The sequence below is a fragment of the Prionailurus viverrinus genome, chromosome D3 (assembly GCF_022837055.1).
Source record: "Prionailurus viverrinus isolate Anna chromosome D3, UM_Priviv_1.0, whole genome shotgun sequence".
Lineage (NCBI taxonomy): Eukaryota > Metazoa > Chordata > Mammalia > Carnivora > Felidae > Prionailurus > Prionailurus viverrinus.
In genome coordinates this window covers 49,192,518-49,215,941 of record NC_062572.1, presented here as the reverse complement: position 1 = coordinate 49,215,941, position 23,424 = coordinate 49,192,518, and positions in this window count along the sequence as shown.

Below are 23,424 nucleotides of genomic sequence, written 5' to 3'. Positions count from 1 at the left end.
ACGTGATAATTGCCATATATTCTTTGGATACAGAGAGGAGGAAAGATTTAGTTCCTCAGGAGAATAGGAAATATTTCCCTTGAGGTAGGTCTGGAAGAATAAAGGTAGTAGTGAGATATGAGGCTACTGGTGGTTATGCGCCAGAGATTGAAAAACTTTGGTGGACTCTCCTATGGCCTAAGGTTCATTCACATAGAATCCCTGGGAGCTGAATACTTCCTTGGATAGTTTCAGAGCATCTGTGAGTCACCTGAAATTTAATGTAAACTTTGGTATTTGTACTTTTCTGAGAAGTTCATATATATTGTCAGACTTCCAAGGACATTTGATCCAAAAAGGTTGAAAACTAAAGCTATGAATAAAAGAAAAGCAACAGAGATCTTTAAGCCAAGAAATGATGTCCAATTTACCTTTTACAAATACAATGTTTGCTGTAAGATGCAGAGTAGATGGAGGCAAAGGCCAATGAAAGGGAAACCTCTTAGGGGATTGTTGAAGGGATATAGGTAGAGATGAAGAGAGCTTGCACTCAGGGAGCAGCAGTGGAGATGGAAAGGAAGAAATAGAGTTGAGAGCTGTGTCTATGGTCTTGGGACTAATTGAATGTAACGAATGATGGACAGGGAGTCAAGGATGAGTTCCACATCTCTTGTCTTCATGGAGGAGTGGAAAGTTGTTTGGTCAAAGAGAGAACCCCAGTTTCATTCACCAGACATTGCCAAGGACTGAATTGCATTTTGTTCTAGAACTTGTGTTATGAAGTAAGTCAACAATAAAATAAGATGAAGATGAGAATGAAGCAGAGGAGGACAAGGAAAATAAGAAGAATGAGAGGAGGAAAAGAAGAGAAGGAAGGGGAGGGGAAAGTATCTTTTCCTCTGAAGACATTTTTGAGGGAGAGTCGGAACCACAGGGTTCTATAGGTCATTATAAAACTTAGGCTTTTATTCCAGGTGAAATTTGGAGCCACTTCAACTTTTCAATAGAGGATGGCCATGATCTGACTTACATTTTACAAGAATCACTCTGACTTCTCTGTATAGAATAAACTGTAAATGAATGGGATTGGAAGCAAAGAAACCAATTATGAGATCATTACGATAATTCAGGTGAGACAGAATGGTGATCAGGACCAGGCAGGTTTCATAGGGGTGGAGAAGGAGTCAGATGCTGAAAAAAAATTTGAAGAGAGAACTAACAGAATTTGCTGATAGATTGGATTGGGGTAAAAGAATATATCAAGAAAGACTCAGGGGTTTGGCCTGAACAGCTGGAATAATGGAAGTGCCATTAATGAAGTGGAAGGCTGTGGAAGAACTTTAAATGTGGGAAAGACTTGTTCAGTTTGGGGATGTTAAGTCTGAGATATCTATGTGGCATCAAAGTGGAGATGTCAAGAAGGCAATTGGACATATGAGTTTGGGATTCATGAGAGAGATTTGAATGAAAGATATAAATTTGAGAGATTGTCAACATATAGATTTAATTCAAAGCTGTAAGACTGACTGAGCCCAAAAAAGATCTGAGCATAAGTAAAGAAGAGAAGAAGACCAAAGATTGGGGTGCTTTTGTGGTAAAGAATTAAGGGAAAGAGAAGGAGCCATTCTTCCACTATTTCTCTTAATTATATATTTTCCCAGTCAGTGTGGTACCTGAGATCAAGGACTTTGGGGTAAGAAAGCCCCTAAATCCATCACCTATTAACGCCTGTGTGAATTTGGTCAAATTGCTTTATCCTCTGTCCTTGACTTTCTCATTAAAAAAAAATTTTTTTTAGCATTTATTTATTTTTGAGAGACAGAGAAAGACTGAGTGTGAGGTGGGGGAGGGGCAGAGAGTGAGGAAGACAGAATCTGAAGCAGGCTCCAGGCTCTGAGCTGTCAGTGCAGAGCCTGACATGGGGCTCGAACTCACCACGAGATCGTGACCTGAGCTGAAGTTGGCTGCTTAATCAATTGAGCCACCCAGGTGCCCCTTGATTTTCTCATTTTTAAAATGGAAATAATAAAGTACTTGCTTCATAGATTTGTCATGAAGTTAAATGGTACAGAATATATTTAAGGTATTTAGAATGATGTTTGGCACATAGTAAACACTCCATAAATGTTATATGGTATTATTATCCTTATTTTGCTCTTTTCTGTCCCCTGGAATGGAGTTACAGAACATCCATGCCTTGAACTAGAATCACAATAATACTTAACCCAAAGAATCACAAAGAACATGAGCACTTGGAGGCTCATGTTCTTCAACATTCAATCGGAGACCTAGTGTAGATGACTGGGTTACCCTCCATCTCGCTCTATGGCTCAACTTCTTCTAGATCCCTGCTCCACTATTTATAATGATTCCCTTTGACTGGGGTATTCGTTATGTATCATAGCACTTGACACTAGGGGATTGGTTTGTTGTAGTTATGACCTTGAAGAAAGGTTTTTCTTTCCTTCCCTTCCCTTCCCTTCCCTTCCCTTCCCTTCCCTTCCCTCCCCTCCCCTCCCCTTCCCTTCCCTTTCCTTTTTTCCTAAGCTCCCCTTCTGAATGCTTTGTGAAAGTACCCTGCTGCTAAGAATGGCAATTTAAAGCACAAAGTCTCAAAACCAGAACCAGATAATCTGGTGATCACTGACTGAGATCCAAACTTCAGAGCCTACCAACACGGGTCCAAATTCCTCCAAATGGCCTCATCTCTGCATAAAGAGAAGACAGCCTCTTCTCTGGGAAGAACAGAAGAATTGGGATTTCACAGTGAGACACAAGAGGCAAAGACCCTATAAAAAGTTTGGTAACTATACACTGTGTATAAAATGCAGCCGTTCTTGTACTTCATCATAAAGATAATATATGCATGTAAATTAAAAATAAATGATGACAAGGAAAGAAATATTGGAAAAATATAATTAAAAAATACTGTAACAGCTGACAGATTAGTTGGCTAGAAAAAAAATGCAGCTACAGAAGACAGTTGTGAAAATAATGAAGCAACCGAGAATGAAGTTAATGAGATTGAGAAAATGAAAAAAGAGAATTTACAGTACTATCACACACACACAAAATCAAAATATAGTCTCCAGTCTTATGTATCCTTATCAAACAGAAGAACATCTAGCCCTCTTAATTTCATCAGGGCACTCACTAAATGACTTGGTGTCTTCCACTCCTCTAGAAAACAGGTTGAATTATGGAGCTTACCTTTTAGACACACCAGTAATCCTCAAAGATCAAGCTGTCTTTATACCCACCTGTGGTTCAGAAGCAACTTCTGTGCTACAAATGAGGCAAGCAAAGTAAAAAAATAAGGAAAAAAGAAAATAGAAAGTCCATTTGTTTGCCATGTGTTTCTTTCCTAGCTGTGGGGCTCTGAACCAAGAGTAGGCATTCTACAAATCTTGATGACACATGTAGACTTTATTTTTGTGGATTATTTCAAAGACCTAATGCTATCTTTATTGTGAAATGCAGGTAGACTGGTGGTCTTCTAAATAAATTTGAGAGGAGGAACGGAACCAAGTTATGTGATGACTACGTGAAAACAGGATTCCCCCTTAATTTGTAGAAGGATATACAAACCAAAGTTTCAATAATTTCTCATGTAATATAACTAAATTTTGATATAATTTTTAGTATTTGTTAAAATGTTTATTTATTTATTTTGAGAGAGAGAGAGAGAGCAAGGAGGCACAGAGAGAGAGGGAGAGAGAATCACAAGCAACCTCCACACTGTCACCACAGAGCCCAATGCAGAGCTCAGTCTCATGAACCGTGAGATTGTGACCTGAGCTGAAGTCAAGATTTGGTTGCTTAACCAACTGAGCCACCCGAGGCACCCCTTCAGTATGTTTTAATGTATTATTTTGCAAGTAATTTGTATTCTATTTCATGTAGTCTATCACCAATTCACTTATTTAACAATATTTACTGAGCATCTATTGTTCTTAGTCACTGTTTTAGGCACAGGAATCAAAGAAGGCCATGACATAGACTCTACACCCAGTAACCTTGTACTTTCAGTTGGGAAATGTTCATGCACATGATCACTGTGTATACTATGATAGAACCATCAGACACACATGCTTACAGTAGGGTATGGATGTGGGAGCACCAGAGAGGGGACTCTTGAACTGGGACTTGAAGTCAGGTGAAAAATTCCAGGGGAAGCCACTTGGAGGAGTAAAGGGTAAGAGTGGAGTAGAGGAGGCCACACCATGAAGGCAAGAGAGACTTGTTCCCATGCTACCACCTCTTTGGCTTGACTCAGCAGGTTAAGTGTGAAGAAAGCACTGGAATAGGCTGGAAACCTGAGCATAGATCAGGTCATGAAAGACTGTGTGTATCCACTAAGGTGTTTAGATTTTATCTGGAATTTGATGAAGCACCTTAGAACAATGTAGAGAATGCTGTGACTATATTGGAGCTTTAAAAACAATTCTCTGAATGAAGTGTGAAGAATGGTTTGGAGGGATTAAAAAGGTGATCTAGTGAAGATGAAGGCGACAAGGACTTAAATTAAACACATACCAGGGACGGCCAAAAAAAAAAAAAAAGGGACGTAGAAATTGAGAGCTATTTAGATGGTAGGTTCAAGCTGTGGAATCAAATTATAGTGAAAAAAGAGGAAATAGACTTGTAGACTTGTAGCTTGAGGGAGTGGGTAGTTGATGGGGTCATTTATGAAGATAAGGAATTCAGGAGAAAAAGGTTTGGGGTGGCAAGGAATGTGGTTCCCTGTTTTGTATGTGTGCGTGTGTGTGTGTGTGTGTGTGTGCGCGCACATGTGTTTACCGATGTATTTCAAGAGGCTTTGGTGATATATGAATAAAGAGGCAAAATACATATTTATAAAGTCCCTGAGAGAGAGCTTTACTGGAGCTTTAGATCTGGCTGGGGGAATGTAGCATATTAACATGTAATTAAGCCATAAGAGTAGATGAGGTTGTCCTCACAGCCCATGAAGAGTGACAAGAATAAGGACTAAGGATACAAATATGGGACCATTTTTGTTTGTTTGTTTGTTTGTTTGTTTGTTTGTTTTTACAGAGAGAGCATACAAGCTGGGGAGAGAGGCAGAGGGAGGGAGAGAATCCCAAGCAGAGCCTTACGTGGGGCTCAATCCCATGACCCTGGGATCATGACCTGAGCCAAAATCAAGAGCTAGAAGCTCAACTGACTGAGCCACCCAGGTGCCCTTATGGGACTATCTTTTAAAGGGACAGTGGAGAAAGAGGAATCTTTAACATGGATTTAAAAAAGAATAGTAAAGGAGTAAGAAGAATCCAGAAGAGAATAGAACCTCTGAAGCCCAGGTTTTCCCCGTCAATAGGCCCTGTAAGATCAGGGCTCATTGCATCCATTGAATCTGGCAACCAGAAAGTCAGTGGTGACTCATCCACAGAAGGTTCTGTGATGGGTGAAGGAGGTGAAAACAGAGTGTGATAACTTGAAGGCAAATCAGAATGTAGTTATTTTGGTTTTATATTAAAAAAAAATTTTTACTTTAAAATGTTAGTCATTTGCCTATTTTTTTTAAGGGAAAGGGATGGACCAGTAGAACTAGGGCAGTTAAAAATAATGAAAAATTAAGAGACACCATTAAGACAACAACCCAGAAAAAAGGAGGAGGTGGGAATCACTGCAAAGTAGACAGGACTCTTCAGAAGAAAGGAGACACCTCTTCTGCTCAATCAGGGAAGAAGATGGGAGGGATTTTACCAATAAGGTAGTTGCAGATATTTAGAGTGAACTTGTTTAAGCTTTGGCTTACTTTTTAAAGAAATAGAAATTGTAATCATTGCTATCTCATAGGGAAGGTTGAGATATTTATAATTATGATCATCATCATCATCATCATTTCCATAGGGATGGTTGTGAGACTTAAATTGATAATGCAAATAAAGTGCTTATCACCAACAGTTATGTGTATTAAGATATGACTTAATGTTGGTATAATTTGTATAATTATACTGTTGGTATAATTCAGTACTCATTTTCTCCCTGTCTTTTCCTCCTGACCTGTACTATCTCATCACTGCCACCCTACACTCCTGCCCAGGCCACAACCACTTCTCCAAAATTAATTATACATGTCCTACAAAGAGAAGCTCAAATTAGATGTCCTTCATGAAGATAACCCAGTCCATGGTTATCCTGAACTCTTAATGCACTGAGGTTCCATAGCTCACTTCAATTATGTTCAATTATGTTCAAAAGTGTTCAATTCCATAACATTTCAATTGTCCCATCTATAAAAAGGTGGGATTAGTCAGGATGGGCTAGGTTATACTGTGGTAACAAATAAGCTGAAAATCTCAAGGCCTAATACGATAAAAATTGACTTTCTGGCTCATGCAAAGGCTCCTGGATGGGTTGAGAGCAGCTGTGCTCCATGTTCCACACTCCAGGAATCCAGGCTTCCTGCCTTTTCACCATTACTATGGTCTGAATGTTTGCATCCATCCCTTTCTTAGCCCTTCCCCACCAAAAGAACCCTAAAACTGGTGTGTTGAAAACCTAATGCCCCAGGTGATTAGGAGGCAAGCCCTTTGGTAGGTGATGAGGCTCTACCCTCATGAATGGGATTAGTGCCTTTATAAGAGAGACTCCAGAGAGCTAGATTGCCCCTTTCCTCATACAAGGATACAATAAGAAGTCTGTGACCTGGAAGAGGGCCCTCATCCAACTGTGCTGGCACCCTGACCTTGGACTTCTAGCCTCCAGAACTAGGAGAAATAAATTTCTATTGTATATGAGCCACCTAGTCTGTAAGATTTTGTTAGAGCAGGCTGAATAGACTCACAGCTATGAAATCTCCACATTGCTACATCAGAAAAAGAAGGGAAATAGCATCTTGCGTCCCAGCTCTTAAATGCTTCCATCGACATGTAACACACATCCCCTCACTTGCAATTTTTGGCCAAAGAAAGTCCCACAGCCTACCTAAAATTCAAGGGATTGAGAATTCCAATTGTCCCAGGTACTCAGAAGAAAGCAGAGTCAAAAATATTTGTGAGCAGCAGGGACATCTAGGGACATCTACTACAAGGAAACTGGACTAGAGAGACTTTAAGGTCCTTCTAGATCTACCATTCCAATTAGTTCATGTGTGTTTTCCTTTTCAGTAAGAGTGCAAAATTTTTGAGCACAGGGCTATGTCAAGTACATCTGCTATTACCTCATAACGCATAGTCTAAAATTAGGTTCATGATAGTCATTCAACAATTAAATGAATGATTGATGCTATTAGAATTTAAGGGCAAAATGGCTCATCAGTCAAATTTCATTTATCATACATCCACCGTGTCCAAAAAGTATATATTAGTGAGGGGTTTTTTTTTGAGAGAATATAAGATATATAGTCTCTATTCTTTAAAAAAGTTAATCCTTGGGGCGCCTGGGTGGCTCAGTCAGTTGGGTGTCTGACTTCGGCTCAGGTCACAATCTCGTGGTTTGTGGGTTCAAGCCCCGCGTCGGGCTCTGTGCTGACAGCTCAGAGCCTGGGGCCTGCTTCAGATTCTGCACCTCCCTCTCTCTCTCTGCTCCTCTTCTCTCTCTTTCTCTCTCCAAAATAAATAAACATTAAAAAAAAATTAAAAGAAAAAAGTTAATCCTTTATTTGGGTGAAAGATTAGGTACTTTTTGGGAGCTACTGAATAGTATATACATATGGGCGAAATAATTTAGTGTCCTACAAGGTGGCAAAACATGGTGCATTGTGGGCCCGGGCATTTGTTTTTCTGAGCTTCTGACAATTTACTTATAATACAAACGTGACTTCTTTCAGCATACTGTGACTCCTCTGGTGTAAAGTTTTAGGTTTTATAGCTGTAAAATGCAATTTGCTACCTTGGATTTGCCTTGGCTCAGGAGTTAAGCCAGAGGATGAGCTCATTAATAAAGTCAGCTGCTAAGGGGAGTGGCTGGTCCAGACAAGGCTGAGCGTCAGGAGGATCAGTGGTCAAAACTGCCCCTTCATTGTCTCTTGTAATTTAACCAGACTAATTGGGGGCAGGGGAGTCCTTGGTGAAATTTTCTAACTTAAAAATTATAACTAAGGTCTTCTGTTTCTAAAATGTCAACTAAAGAAGGATAAACTCTATAACCATCTTGAGAGGCTGTGTGAATGGACAGAGTATGTGCGCTTTCATGCATGACAATGAAAGGTGAGGCTCATAGAGAAAAAGAAATCCAGACTCTTCCCATGATAATCATCTGTTGGGTCTTCTGGCAACAAGAATTGAATCTGAGAGTCATGATTCTAAAAAGTTGCTGCAGGTCCAAAGCCCATTGCCTTAAGGGAAGTTGGGGGAAAAACAAAAAATAAATAAAAACTTTACCCCACTTTGTACCAAAGTCACGGAGCATCCATTCCTAAAACACTTTGTACAACTTGTTGCCTCCTCTCTGGAAAGAAACAGTGGTGGCGAGGTCTCAAGAAGACTGACAAAAAAAGATGCAGATTTATCAGACAGCGGAACAAAATGCTAGGAAGATATATCACCTAAATCTGAAAATCATGCCAGAAAACAATGAAAGGATTTCCCTTTACACTTATAAGAGCTGTATTGATGACAAAAATCAAAGAAAATTGGCTTTATGTAAGCTGTTTTTGGACCCCAATACCCTTAGATTATAAGGTTGTGAGCACAGAGAATCATCCCCAACCTTGCATCCTCAGTGTAGAGCACCTGGCATGTGGTGGGCACTCACTAAATATCTATAGAATGAATGGATGGATGAGTAAATGGATGAATGGTCTTATGAAAAGCCTTTCTCCAAGCCATATGGTCAAGTGAGAAAAGCAGTGGACAGAAATTGTAAAGATAAATGCTGATTGTCTCCTCGCCATTACATTTGGCCACATATTTGTTTATTAAATAAAATATTAAAAAAAATTTTTTTTTCAACGTTTATTTATTTTTGGGACAGAGAGAGACAGAGCATGAACGGGGGAGGGGCAGAGAGAGATTCCGAACAGAATCGGAAACAGGCTCCAGGCTCTGAGCCATCAGCCCAGAGCCCGACGCGGGGCTCGAACTCACGGACCGCGAGATCGTGACCTGGCTGAAGTCGGACACTTAACCGACTGCGCCACCCAGGCGCCCCAAATAAAATATTTTTTTTCTTTTTAAGCTAGCTAAAGAAAATAGTCTTAAGTAGGGTTAGTTCTTAAAGCAATAAACAGAAAAAAAAATGAGTATATAATAAAAACAGAAAATGATAGCACGTCAGAGCTGGAAAGGACCTTGCGCCATGGTTCTTGTTTATTTCAGGCAATCTTTGGCTCTGAGAGCACACGCTGCATCAAGGTCACCCCTGTCAAGGTCACCTCTGTGCAAGCTCTGCACCAAAGTAACCAAGAATCTTTCACAAGTCCCTTAACCTTTTGGGGCTCAGTTTTCTCATCCACGGCATGGGGAGACAGGGCTGGATGGTTTTGGCGTGCCTTTGGGTCCTGTTACCAGTGGTACCTGCACAGACAATCGACCCCTAAGCTTAGTGAGGAAACATAAGATACTTATCAGAAGGTTGACATCAAGGACAAACTATGACCTTCTACCTAAAGTTCCTTTTTGTACTTTTTTGAGACAGAGACTGGAACTAACTGACTGATCCACTGTCTGATCCAGAGTGATAATTCTTTCTGGAATGTGTTTGCAATTTGAGCATAGGGACCCAAGTTCCAATTTCCGAATCTCCAGTTACTAGCCTAGTGCTTTTGATGAAGAAATAGGTGTTTATTTGTTAAATTGAATTTAATTATATTATTATATTCTGGTTTTCTTTCCTCAAATGTAAAAAATAAGGGAACTGTTTCTTCTAATTCCCACTCCCCCGCCCCCTCCCCCACATTTATTGCCAATCCCTGTCCCCAAACCTGGGTAGAAAACAATCCAGTTTCAACTTGCTTTGTCTTAACTCATAGGACTGTTTATCAACTAAGTACAATGAGTCACCTGGGATGGACTATATATTAAAATGCAGATTCCTGGGTACAGTTCTAGACTGATTGAATTGGAAGAATATCTCCTAATGTTTGAGAACCTCTCTCTTTGGGCAGGTGGTGAGAAGGCAACAGTACCATTGGGCAATACGGTGATGGTAGGATCTCAAGTCGATCGTGAGATCAAGAGATAAAATGATAAGGTAACATTTGACCAGTGCAGAATGATGCAAGTTATAACGGAGGCATCAGAAGATAGTATCAAAGTGCAACAACTGAGCCCCGTTCTGGGTCTCCGTGCATCCCAATTCTCCCCATCTGGAGACAGTTTCCAGCGCTTTGATCTGGCACAGAGAAACAGAGGAGTGAGCTGAGCTGCCAGGATTTTAGTGTCATTGAACAAAGATAAGCAGCAGAAAGTGCTCTGAGTGGGAATGGAACATATTGATGTGGCTTAGATTTGTTCATGGAAAAAGGGGTCCCATTTTCATTTCTCTGATGAGACAGGAGTCCCACAGCCAGGGGCACCTGGGGTCAACTGTAATATGTTTCCCTTGTTGTCATTTTGAAATACGCAGACTGGAGGAATGGAGAGGAAGGGAGCTCGTCTCTGACATACTGGGATCTACAGAAGCCTCTCTTCCTTTCCCTGCTCCTTCTCCTGGTGCTAACATTCTCTCCAGGGGCCACCTGGGGGTGAGAACACCCACTGTGCTCATTAAATCCTCTTGCAGTTAATGGTTTTACACACACCCTACCAAGGGTCTGGGACTGGGTGTGTTGGCTTGATCTCTGACATCATTAGAATATGTTTCCGTCCTCTGCTCATTCATCTTCATACCGTTCCCTATGGGTGGATTTAATTCCCAGTTTTTAGAAAAGGCAATTCAGTTCAGGGGACATTTATGAGGGATATTTTATGTGAAAGACTCTATTCTCAGCACTGAAGGGGATATAAGAAATGATGAGAAGTGAGTCTTGGAGGCCTACAAGTTGGCATGAAGTCACTTACAGAAATAACTTTAATCAAGGTAGACACAGACAGGAGGCTTGGTGAGGGGAGGGATTAACTTCAACCAGCAGGATTTAGAAGAACTTTTTGGAGTTGAGCCTTAAAAGCAAGGCATGAAGCATGAACCGGAGTGGCTCATACAATATAGTAACATCCACACACTGGAAACCGTAGGTGCTGACTAGGTCGGACAACCCGAATTTTGAACATTTCCTTAAACTGGAGCAAATGGAATGAACAACAACAACAAAAAGCTTCCCCATTTGTCAAAATTACCCATGATCTGTGTTTGGGTCGCTGTAAATAGGGCATCTCTTCCATTCTATCTAGATTAGAATGCTTCTCAAATCAACTTTACAAAGCCATGGACTCTTCCTACTCTCATTAAATTGACTAAAGTGTGGTGGGGGGGTGAATTATGATCTATAAGTGTTACCTCTCATGTCATAAGTAGAATAGAGGGGTCTGTATGGAATCCAGTAAAATTAGGGGAGGGGAGTGAAAGCTTTTTGGGTTTCGTTTCAGGCAATTATCCAAGAGAAGTCTCTAAAATTATTTATATATCTTGTTTAGCTCAAGACAATTCTTAAGAACTTCTGAGTCTTTTTTTTCTAATTGTAGGTTCAATTACATTTATGTTTAATGTTCTTGTTTTATTTAATCTCATAATTCTCTGTGATAAAGTTTTATGTGTGTGCATGTCGTTGTCCTAAGATATGAAGGCATGTGCTACCCAAAATGTACGGACATTACATCCAGGTATTACAGAGAGATTTTCCAGACATTTTCATCTACGAATACAGAAACCAAACCAAAATCACCTATGAAGAGATACCTTAGAGGGGAAACATTAATATACTGTATTAAATTTTCAGCTAACTATAACATGGTTTTCCAGTGGAGTATAAATCTATACTTTCATGTATTTTTGTATCGGCCCAATGGATTGCTACAGCTCAATTTCTTGTATCACATTAGTTTCATAACACAAGGGAGTTTCTATCTTTTTCTAACTCCTGGACAGGCAAAAAAAAAAAAAAAAAAGATAGCCTAAAGAACATGAAATTGCCAACAGTTATACGTATTGATGCAACAAGAAGGAGCTTGACTAAAACTCATGAGAGCAAAGAAATTCAGAGTTAAGGTTAAAATTTATTACTTAACTCGCCCAGCGTGCCCTGCAGGGATCTCAGAGCAGTGGGTGGTCTCTCATTCCAGATGTGCACAAAATCTGGGCTGTGAGAGCCGACATCCAGAAGGAATTTTAGGCTTCTTTCTGACTTTGTTCATTTTGAGCAAGTATAGAGCTTCAGGTCAATGTCATGAGTTCAGAGGGTGTTGGTAATGGATGTACCTGCCCTCTTCCTTTCCTCCTTCCCTCCTTCCCTCCTTCCTTCCTTCCTTCCTTCCTTCCTTCCTTCCTTCCTTCCTCCCTCCCTCCCTCCCTCCCTTCCTTCCTTCCTTCCTTCCTTCCTTCCTTCCTTCCTTCCTTCCTTTTTCTTCCTTCCTTCCCTCTTTCCTTCCTTCCTTCCTTCCCTCTTTCCTTCCTTCCTTCCTTCCTTCCTTCCTTCCTTCCTTTCAGAAGTTTAACAAGCTTTTGATGCTACTCTTGGGAAAACTAACAGTTGCCATGGGACTTAAACAACACCACTGTGTGTGCTGAATAAATTCCTTTTAGCTGCAGGTAAACCAAAAGTTATGTTAAGTGAGAAAGAAAAGGTAACAGCTGCTGAATTCTTTTTGCTAGCCCAAGGAGACTTCATACTGCATGTTACAAGCCAATTGGCAAAATCTTAACCCCCCCGACCGTAAAGATAAGAAGGAAACATCCTAAGCCTTTTTTCGGGGGTACTATTCCCTTCATAGTTCAAAAAAAAAGGTGGGAGACGATTTCTCTTTTTCTGTTATTTGTCAAGGAGAATGGTCTGGTAGTAAAAGAATAAATTGAAAGGAACTCAGGTAGAAAAGGCCTAGAGTGCTGGGAATGTAATTTTACAAGACTCGTTTCCTTTACTCTGTGTTTTTCTCCTTGAAGGAGATAACTTGATTTTATACTTTACTGTCTTATTAACAGAATGCATTTTGGAACCCTGCCACCGCTAACAGTATCAGAAGGATTTAAGGCTGCTGAAATACACTTGAAGATTTAATTCTGCTGACTTCAGCTCGGATCTGGAGTAAAATCTAACCGTAGATTAAGTGTTTAGCACTGTATATTGCGATTGTGCTCCTGGTTATAAATACTTGTGTCTGTTTCTGTTTCAGACAGCTCTCCATAGGTTTCCCACTCACTACGGCACAAAATGCTTGCTTCCCAAATAAGGTTATTCTCTATAAGGCTACCCCTTATATAACTCTTTTTATAGACCCAGGCCCCTGCTCTGTTGTGCAATTCATTATAAACTCCCTCGTGCATTTTGTGATAACAAACATTGGGTTACCGAGAAGAGACTTCTAGAGAGGGAAGCCTGTATTTCCTTCCAGACAATATTTAATCTCATAGCAGCACTGACTAATAAAAGCAAAAGATCAATACAAAGCTGTATTGCTGGGATGAAAATTTACTAACATAGTCATTCATATCACAGGAACATCTGGTTAAAGCTTCAGGGCTCCCTTACTTTCTTAGTTATGATTTTATGGGTCTCTCCAGACTCCTTTTTAGGACTTTAGCAGGCATTTATAGCGGGCTGGACATTTTAATCTTTTTAATGTGGTTATCTGATCTCCGCTTGGCTTTCTCACACTGACTGGTCACCTTCTCCACTTCTTGCTTATTGCACTTGAATCAAGTTATGATAAGCTCACACTGTAATAGCCCCTAGTCCTAAACGGGTCTAACTTCATGTAAGTGGCCTCCTGAGCTGCTATTTATGGTCATTTCTGTGAGGCACTGTCTTTAAAACCCTGGCATTTAATGCCTTCTTCCTATCCCCATGACTTGGAATACATGAGGACTACAATAAATCACATACCCAGGACTGTAGACATACTCTTTGCTCTAAGAGATTTCTGAGGCTTGGAGGAGGCGGGGAGGAGGGGCGGGGGGGGGGGGGGGCGGGGGGCGGGGGGGGGCGGTAAGCGAGGGGGTTCTGGTTTATGGCCCTGAACCAGACGGACGTGTATGAAGTTGACCCGATGACTTGGGGCCTGGGAGGGCCCAGACATGATCCTCACTCATAGCCCTCAAAACAGTGACTGAGTGTGGAATTTGTTTGTGATTGAATTTGCTTGTTTTTGTGTGTGAATCAGAATTTGGTCTTTTCAGGAGATATATTGTTTTAAAGGTGGTAGGTACATGGAATACTAAAATCCACAAGCTAATTCAATAAAATGACCTAAAGTACAGAAAGTAAATGTGAGCATGATCTTACATTTAATGTTTTAGCAAATCCAACCACCACGGAGGGAGAGGGAGAGTAATAATATCTACCATACCTACTATGTGCAGGTCCCTTTTAACACATCGGCATATTTCATTTTACAATTTTCTGAGGTAGATATTATCTGAATTAGGTTTTATTTATTGAACACTGACTGTAAAGCAACCACTGAGCCGAGGGCTTAACATATTTGTTATTTCATTGTTTCCTTTTAACAACCTCCCGCCCCCCCCCCCCCCCCCACCCAGGTAGGTATTATTATTGCCTTCACTTGGCAAGTGAAGAAATTGAGTCTTATTTTTTTTAAGTTTATTTATTTATTTTGAGAGAGACCCCAAGTGGGGAAGGGACAGAGAGAGATGGGGACAGAGGATCCGAAGCTGGCTCTGTGTTAACAGCAGAGAACCTGAGGCGGGGCTCGAACTCACAGACCGCGAGATCATGACCTGAGCCAAAGTCGGAACCTTAACCGACTGAGCCACCCAGGCACCCCAAGAAGTTGAGTCTCAGATAAAGCAACATAATTGGGTCAAGTGGCAGCATGAGGATTTAGTCCCCAGTGTGTCTAACTGGGCTGCCTTTTCACAAGATGAATAGCATTATCTCTGTAACTAAAAAAGTACATACGTAGGTACAAATTTTCTCCTAAAATGCTATAAAATTTCTTTACCATTTTTCTATAATGCCAGGTCATCTACTTCTGTTGACACACAGCAGACCCATCTCATTTCAGGAGATATGAGTTACCACAGCTCTTCAGATAAAAGAAACAACACATTAATTCACTTAGTAACACATTCTTCAGAGAAGGAAATTGAAATACAGTTTTAACTTGATTACTTTGCTCTTTCTTACCTGGGCTAACCAAAGTTGTCACACACGCGTTCCCTGTCTGTCTCCTTGCTCTGTGACACTTCAGACAGGCTGTGAACAACACCCCTGCCATGCGCCCCGCCCCACCCCCTCTGCCAACGTCTGCCTCATACTGCAGGTCAAATAAGACGGAGAGAATATCCATTGCAGATGGGGTGGCTTTGTCATGCCTCCATTCTCAAAATTGGCTGCATGGCAGAGAAGATGATTTAAGTAAAACTGAAGTAATTTTCAACACCGAAACTTAAGCTGTTTACGATATGAGCCAAGCGTCGTTTGTCTTGGACCCCCAACACTTTCTTGGCACCTGTTAGCAGCTCAACTGTTTTCTGGTCACATTAATTAGCTCAGCTACCCTAGACAGGAAGGATGGGTGGGGGGCACAGGGCTCTGACCGCCCAGCCTGCAGCACCCCTTGACACTCGCAGACACTTCCCAGCATTCTGAGGTGTCTTGTGAGTCAGAAACATTCAGGGGCTGGGTGCTGACACAGAGCAGTTTTCCCCAGTAGGATGACCAGGCAGCCTGCTCTGAGACAGAGCATCTGGGGGACAAAGGGGACAGAAAGCAGAGGAGAAACTAAAGACAGGCAGAGCTCCTGGACAAAGAGGCAAGAGGCTTCAGTGAAAGGAGACCGCGTGAGAATGGGCTCCTCTGAGCTTTAAATCTCACCCGTCTCCCGTCGTCAGTGGCCAGGCAGTTGGGTGATGACACATTCCCCTTGGGAACAGTGCCCAATCTCCCCAACAGCTGTGTCCAGAAGGCCACAGATCCAGATCCTGGCAGCCCGAGAGCCTCCTCTCAGCCAGCTCCAGCCTTGAGGTACCCTCAGTACCAAAGATAAGAACACGAGGATACGGTTTCGGAGGGTTGGGACTTGATCGCAGCTTCCAAAGACTGACTCACAGGCACACACATCTCACACAGAAGGATTTTTGTGTTATCCGACAAATACTTGGCCCCCATTCCTTTTGTGTTTGCAGAAGGAAAGAGGGAAGGGCAGCTGTGGGTTTCTCTCTGTGATGCTTTCTTCCAGGACTGAAAACACTCTTACTGCATTCCTCCCCTGAAGCCACACTAAGGAATTCTGTCAAGGTGGTAAAGAAGTCCAGGTTGAAAATGGTGCCTGGGAAGTTCTTTGTGATTGTTACGGGCCCCAGGCTGGGGATGGTGGTAATGGTGGGTAGGAACGGCAGGATAAATTCTGCCAGCCCCGTCCCGTCTGGTTTTGCTTTTAGCAATGGGAGCGACGTTGATAGAGTTAGATCCTGGTGATAATGAGACAGTCATCCAGAATTCCAAGCGTCTTTCTTTTGATTTCTCTTTTGCCAAGGGGCTGGAGACTGGGTCTGGCATCATGCGGGCCACATTTAACAGGGAGAATGCCTGTGGACAAGTAAAATAAGTTCTCTTAGGCTAAACCGACTCACCTGTAAAATGGGAATAATAAAGCCAACTTTGCAGCCTCTTTGTGCAAAGACCAAGATAATGTAGGGAAAGTTCCTAGCCCAGGGTAAATGCTCCCTCAGTGGGGTTTTTTCATAATTAATAAGATTAACATGTTGCATTCACCATACTGATGCATATGCAAATTTCTCATCTTTTGCCTCTTAGAGGGAAGCTTCTGCTACAGGATCTCTCCCTGTGTTAGACACAAAAAACCCCTTGTTCTGAGAATTGTTGAAATGCTTCTTTCCCTTTCCCAGACTCTGTTTGCTCCACAGTGCCCTGTCAAAACATCTGGCCCCTTTTGTCCCGTGGCTTTCCCTGTGCTATTAAAGCCAGTCTCCATCACGAGACACTTCCTGTTGACCCAAACTTTTTTTTTTTTTTAATTCACCTTAACACTTCAAGATGATTAGAGCTGAGAGTAAGACAAAGATGAAGGTTGAGATTTTCCTTTCCAGCACCTAATTTGATTCCAACAGCACTTGGAAAAAAAAAAAAAAGGAAAACAACCTCAAATGTTTTTATCATAGAATGAAGAAAGCGTTGGAAAAAAATTCTAATTCTCTGCTCTGGCTGAAGGTTAAGGGTTCACTGAAAGAAGTCTGGTGCCCAGCACAACATTCCCAGTGGACGAATGCACTCATTCCTTTATCTAGAATATTCTCCCAACCAGGTGCACACAGCACTGTTGTAAAAACTCTAGTTTGTCTTCTTGCTAGGAGAAAAGAGAGGTCTGCCAGGAATTCGGAATCCTAGAGCAAAAGTGTACTTCTTTCGCCCAGGCAGCCGTAGTACTCCAAGTAAAACTCCCAGTAAAGAGTATGTCTGAATGGGGGACCTAAGAAACTTCAGGAGCATTTTTTTTTTTTTTTTTTTTTTTTTGGTCTACACTGACTATCCTTCGCTGTGGATTAGGCCTCTGCTTATTACAAATTCAAATCCTATCTATATATTGTTCATGGTTCCTTTGTGTCATCAGGAAATTAAAGTTTGCAGCTGGCCCCTTCATCTTGGCTAATCATGCGGACATAAAGTCCTTAAAGGCCCTCAGAGTGGCCCCTGCGGGGGCCCCACTCAACACTTCTCTTCAGCAGGACATTGTTCTTCAGCTGTGTTTTCATCCTCTGCCCCCTTTGGTATTAAGCTCCCGCTGCTTGGAGCCCCGGCATCAGACTGTCATGCGTCATTTTATCAGAGCGAGCCCAACACCCACAGGAAACCTCGTCCCCACGCTGGGCCCGTGACCCGCCAGCGCCGGTTGATGGCCAGCACCTTGTCCGGCTGCTTGGGATGGCCGTGGCCTCCCGAAGATCCACACGGTAGCTGGGGTGGAGCCGAGCGTGCGGGTGCCTCACTGCCGGAGCCTCCTCGCGAGGGGTTTCAAGTCGCACTTGCTCCGAGCCGAAAGACGCTAATTATTCGGGCCTGGTAGGGGGAGCTGGGGCTCCGGCAGGGGCAGCTGCCAATTTGCCAGCTCCTCACAAATTGATCTGACGCGCTCCGAAACCCTGTCTCCTCTCAGGGATCTTTTAATATCCGGCAGAGTTTACACCTGGTTTCTGAGATTCCTTGAATTAATTGAATTCTCATTAGAATACTTCCTGCCTTCCCCTTCCGCCCTTAACTGCGTGTGACCTGAAGTTCACAGTGGAGTGACTGGGCTAACCAAATCAGCGTCCCTGGCGTCTTCGATTTCATTTCCCACACCACTGTGTGCCCCCCCTTTTGCCCCAGGGGACCGGGCCCTGCCACGCTGAGAGGGCAGTCCAGAAGCCTTCCACTGGCCTCCGGTCTGGAAGGGCCATCTCTACAGGCATTTTATTATTTGTGCTGTCTGATGCACGATATTGAATCTAATGTTCTTTGCTTTCTTTTGCATGTTTACTAACATGTTTTGTTTTGTTTTTTGTTTTTTTTCTTTTCCAATGACTATATTTTCTTTTGATGTGTCACTGGTTTTAGATACTCTGTTACCCTTAGTATATTGGAAACTGTGGGTGTATTTGTGTTGCCCATTCACTGTGGAGGAGACCAGGAAAAGTTAGGCTCTGAAAAGTTAAGTTTGTTTCACACGTAGCACTAGGCAAGTACTGTAAGTTTGTAACCATATCCACCGTACATCCATTTCAAGATACAGGCTTGCCTTATGCTTACCATCTGGGGCAGTTCAATGATGTAAACCATTTTACATATCTCCCACCAAGTTGTAACTATTTTATTATGTTGAGGCTAATTCGTTCTTCTTAAAGAGATCTCATTTCATTTCTGATTTGCTTTGGGATTGTATCCCATTTACACCAGACATAGTCTCATGGTGACATCACCCTGGCTAAAAAATGGAAGAATGTTTATGGCAGAATACCACACCATATAATCATCAGATTTCTAAGGCAGAGAGGGTGGGGAAGGGAAACATCAAAGATGGACATTAAGATTTCTTTTCCACTTAGTAAGAACACAACCATTTTCTGACATTCCAGTGTTATTCCTTCTCTACTTTTGTAAATTCCTCCCTCCACCACCCATGAATCCTATACCAGTGTCTTCTTGCAGAGCTCCTATATGGTTTTATCAACAAACTTATTTATATATCTGCATCCCCAGTTGATGATAAGCTGCCTGAGGCTAGAGACTGTGTCTAACTCAGAATTAGATTCCCTTCACCTAGGAAAGTGGCTAGAAGTTGAATGAATGAATGAATGAATGAGCACATAAATACCTCCTCTCTCCCAAACAGAGACCTTTATAACACGAGGTGAGAGGTAGACAGGAAGACTGTAATTGTATGTGATTCTTTCTCTGCCTCTACTCTTCATGAGTGTTCTCCAAGCTCAGGACTCTCCTCCCAACCACCTAGTTTCCCACACAAACCCTCCCTCTTACTCTTTTTCTCTCCTGTTCATTTTCTGATCTCAGCTTAAAAGTTACTTCCTCAAGAAGGTTCTCTCTGATCCTCTAAAATAAGTGTGATCTCTTAGTTTACATACACTTCCATGGCACCACCACGTCACTGCAGCACAATATCACACTCAGAATGTGGGGGTAGAGGGGCAGGCTGATTTCTGCAGGGCAGAGGAGAGTGTGGGTCTGGGTGAGGCCAGTTAGAAAGGGGAGGGGCTGGCGAGGGAAAGCGACGACACTGGGCATGCTCAGCTCCTTCTTCCCTTTCACTGGACAGACAATTCACTCCTCTGCCCCTAGGAGAAGCATAAGCTGTGGGGACAAGGGCCAGTGATGCACCTTTGAATCTCTCCTGCCAAGTGGGAAGTTCCTACCCTTTGTGGAAGTGCCTTCTCCCTTCCTCCTGCTCCGAGCTGTTGCCAACGTAAAATATAAACTTGCTATTAAAATATAAACTCCATTAAGGCAGAAAACATGTTTTTCCCCCCACTGTACCTCTGAACTTAGCAGAGTGCTTGCCATAAAGTAGCTGCAATAGTTGATCAGTGGGAGGAGGGAAGGAAATAATAGGAGGAGGAGGAGGAGGAGGAGGAGGAGGAGGAGGAGGAGGAAGAGTAAAGGAGGGAGGTGGGGGATAAAAGGAAAGACAGAACACAATGTTTCTTCAGCCCATACTCACTACGGCCATCAAGAGTACTGCCAGTATAGATCTATTTGGGACTTAAGAAAAGAAGGTAGAAAGGGCTGTATTAAATCTAACAAAGAAAAGCAAAGAGGATTTGAGGAGAACTAAGGCAATAGAGTCTTCTCTACCACATACACATATACACCAACACTGTAGGAGGTATTGCTCCTATGCTGTAGATTCCATGTTAGACACAGAGTGCCATCTGAAGAGAGAAGTGATGGTCTTTAGAACCAAATTATTTCATGTTCCCATTAATAAGTTCTATGATACTGGTGATTGCAAAGTCTCGACCGCCAATTCTAACTTATTTGTATGTCAATTCCTATTGAGCATTTTCTCATTATTTTAACAAATACATTCTAAGTGCTCCTTGAAGGCAAGCAAGATCCCTATGCTGTGTGCCAGGGGTAAACATACGTGACATGGTTTTTGCTCTTAAGAAGTATACTACCTAGTGGGAGAAGACAGACCAGGAAACAGGCAACTGTAATAAAGTACAATTAGTAGCTCAGTGGGGTAAACACAAGAGCTACAGTGACTAAGAATCTTGGAGATCAGACACAGCTTCCCAGAGCAAGGGACACTTAAGTTGAGATTTAAAGATTGAAAAGGATAAGCCAGAGGTGGAGGAAAGGAGTTCAAACAGATAGGATGGCACATATGAATGCCCACAAGGAAACAAGAACACGATATGGAGGAAAGTGGGAAGGAAGTCTGAGATGCTCAGGGGACTGGTCCACCAAGGGGATGTGGCACCATTGACTTCTGCCCAGGTACAGAAAAGAGCAGCATAATCCACCTAATCCCAGCTTAGGATCCCTGTGCAACCCACTGAAATTCTAGAGCGAAAACCTCCTCACTCCTAACAAATTGCTATAAGGCTTCTTCAACCTGCAACCAGCAGAGGCCTGCTACCTGGGTAGTTAAAAATAGGCTTAGGTGCTGCAGATTTAGGCATGCTTCAGATAGACATTTGTGACATGTGACAGTCCTGCCTTTCAAGGATTCCTCATGTGGGGGCCTGGCCTTTCTGTTGTCTCCCACCCTTCTTTACTTCTACCAAACTTTTGTTTATCATCTTTCTTATTCACTTGGCCTCACAATATTCGTGGTGGATACTATGGGCCTCTGAGCCAACAGCCATTCTCTACTTTTCCTTGCTGCCAGACCTCCATATTATTCAGCTCCCTGGAGCTGGTCTGCCCTTCATGGAAGGCTCAGTCCCTCCCCAGCCCAAGACAGTGAATGGGGAGTTATCTAAATCCTTGTGGATTTATACCAAGTGATTACGATGCAACCTCTCTGATTAGATATGAGGGAAGGTCTGTTCTTGAGAAGGGATACAAGGCAGAGTAGTTCTTATTTTTTTCTTCTCAATGTCGCCACCCGCATATAAAGCTTGTTGCAGTTGTATTAGGCCCATAAAGGGATCCAGCCTATAAGGAAAATATATAGATGTGCTGAAGATTGGCCAAGGATTTTGTCAAGGCTTTTGTCCTTAAAGTTATCGTTGAACCAACAAGCTCTGGAACCATCTTGCCTCTGGACTTCTCATTATTTATTGAAATCACATCTCCTTGATTCATTTGGCACTTGTACCTTAGAGCATCCTAACTGATACATTGTTAGAGGTCATCTGGACCAAACATTCTATTATAAATAAAAGAAAACTAAGATCCCAAGGGATGAGAGATTTTTTTCTTGGCTCCCTGGATGGGGAGCCATGAACAAAATAGCGCCCAGCCTATTTATCACCACATTTATGCCATGTCTATTTCTGTGATAGATGGCTGCTGGTTTCCTAGGTGTCTAAGAAAAATTTTCAGAAGTGCTGATGGAGACCCACTTAATTTATGCCAGGAACATAAGATAAGATCATGAGGAAGATATTTTTACATAACTAAGCCATTCAATATCTCTATAGTTGGGTATATAGAAATGTTTATTTTCCTATTCCTTAGAATATGTTCTGCCTTCTGATTCCATTAATTCATTGAACACATACTTTGCTAAACACTAGAGATAATACAATGGATAAAATAGACTTCATCCTTTTCCTCAAGAGACTGATTTTAAAACATCACTATTCTCTTTCTGCTTCTATAAAGTTGAGCCTTCATTCTAAGAAAGGAGAAGGATCTCAAGGTCAGCAAACAGAAATGAAGGAAAGGACCAACAGTTAAGGAGAGAGAGCAAAGTCTATTTGGTCTTAGCCAGACAGCAGAATGGGGAGACAAGAAGTCTAAAGAACTGGTCCCCTCGGATGTGGCTTTGTTCCTAAGGGACCACGGGAGAAGGGATTTGAAAGTTGTCTTTCCCTGCCAGGGTTTTGTTTGTTCTTCTGGGACAGGGTTAATTTGGCTCACTTTTTAGGCATTTGGGAAATAATGCAGGCTTAAGCAAATTTGGGAAGAGACATGCCCCAATCCCTAGAAGATGAGGATAGATGGAGTGCCAATGGCAGAATCCCAAGGGCACTGTAGTAATGGGCTCCAAGTTTAAGGTAAACAAGTTAAAGCTTATATTTGGGAACTGATTCCTTTGGGACTTCAGATTACCCTGCAACTCCATTCGTGGGTGGAATGTGTCCTAAGGCATCTGGGAAACTCACATTCCCCTCCTCTACTAGTCTAGAAGGACAAAGGGGCACTGCCACAGCATGGCTTGACACCATTTCAGTCTCAAGATTGGTTTAAACAGAAAGAGCCTTTTTGAAAATTGAAAGTTTTCCTTTTGGCTGAATTTGGTCTCTTGATAACTCAGAAACTCACTGCTGCTTTCTTGGACCTCTCTATTGAGAAACCAGAGAAGACATCTACCTAACCCAAAACGTTAACAAAGGTAACATAGTACATAGCACCCTCTGCTCCCAAGCTAATATTTAAATAGGATTAAATTGGATAAAAACAAACAGTAAAATCATCCTTTAAAAGAAGGAGAAGTCTGAGTATAGAGATGGGGAAGATACAATATACATCTGCCTTGCTTTGTAGATTCAGATGGAAGGAGGTAGGGGGTGCAAGATGACGTAATTGCATGTTGTAGAGGTTAGGGGGGAAGACTCTGGAACCAGACTTCTAGGCCATTAACTAGCTTTGTGACATAGAGAAGGTCCCTAGCACCTGTATCTTTCGGTTTCATCCTCTCTAAAGTGGAGTGATGATTATCTCTGTCTCCTCCCTCA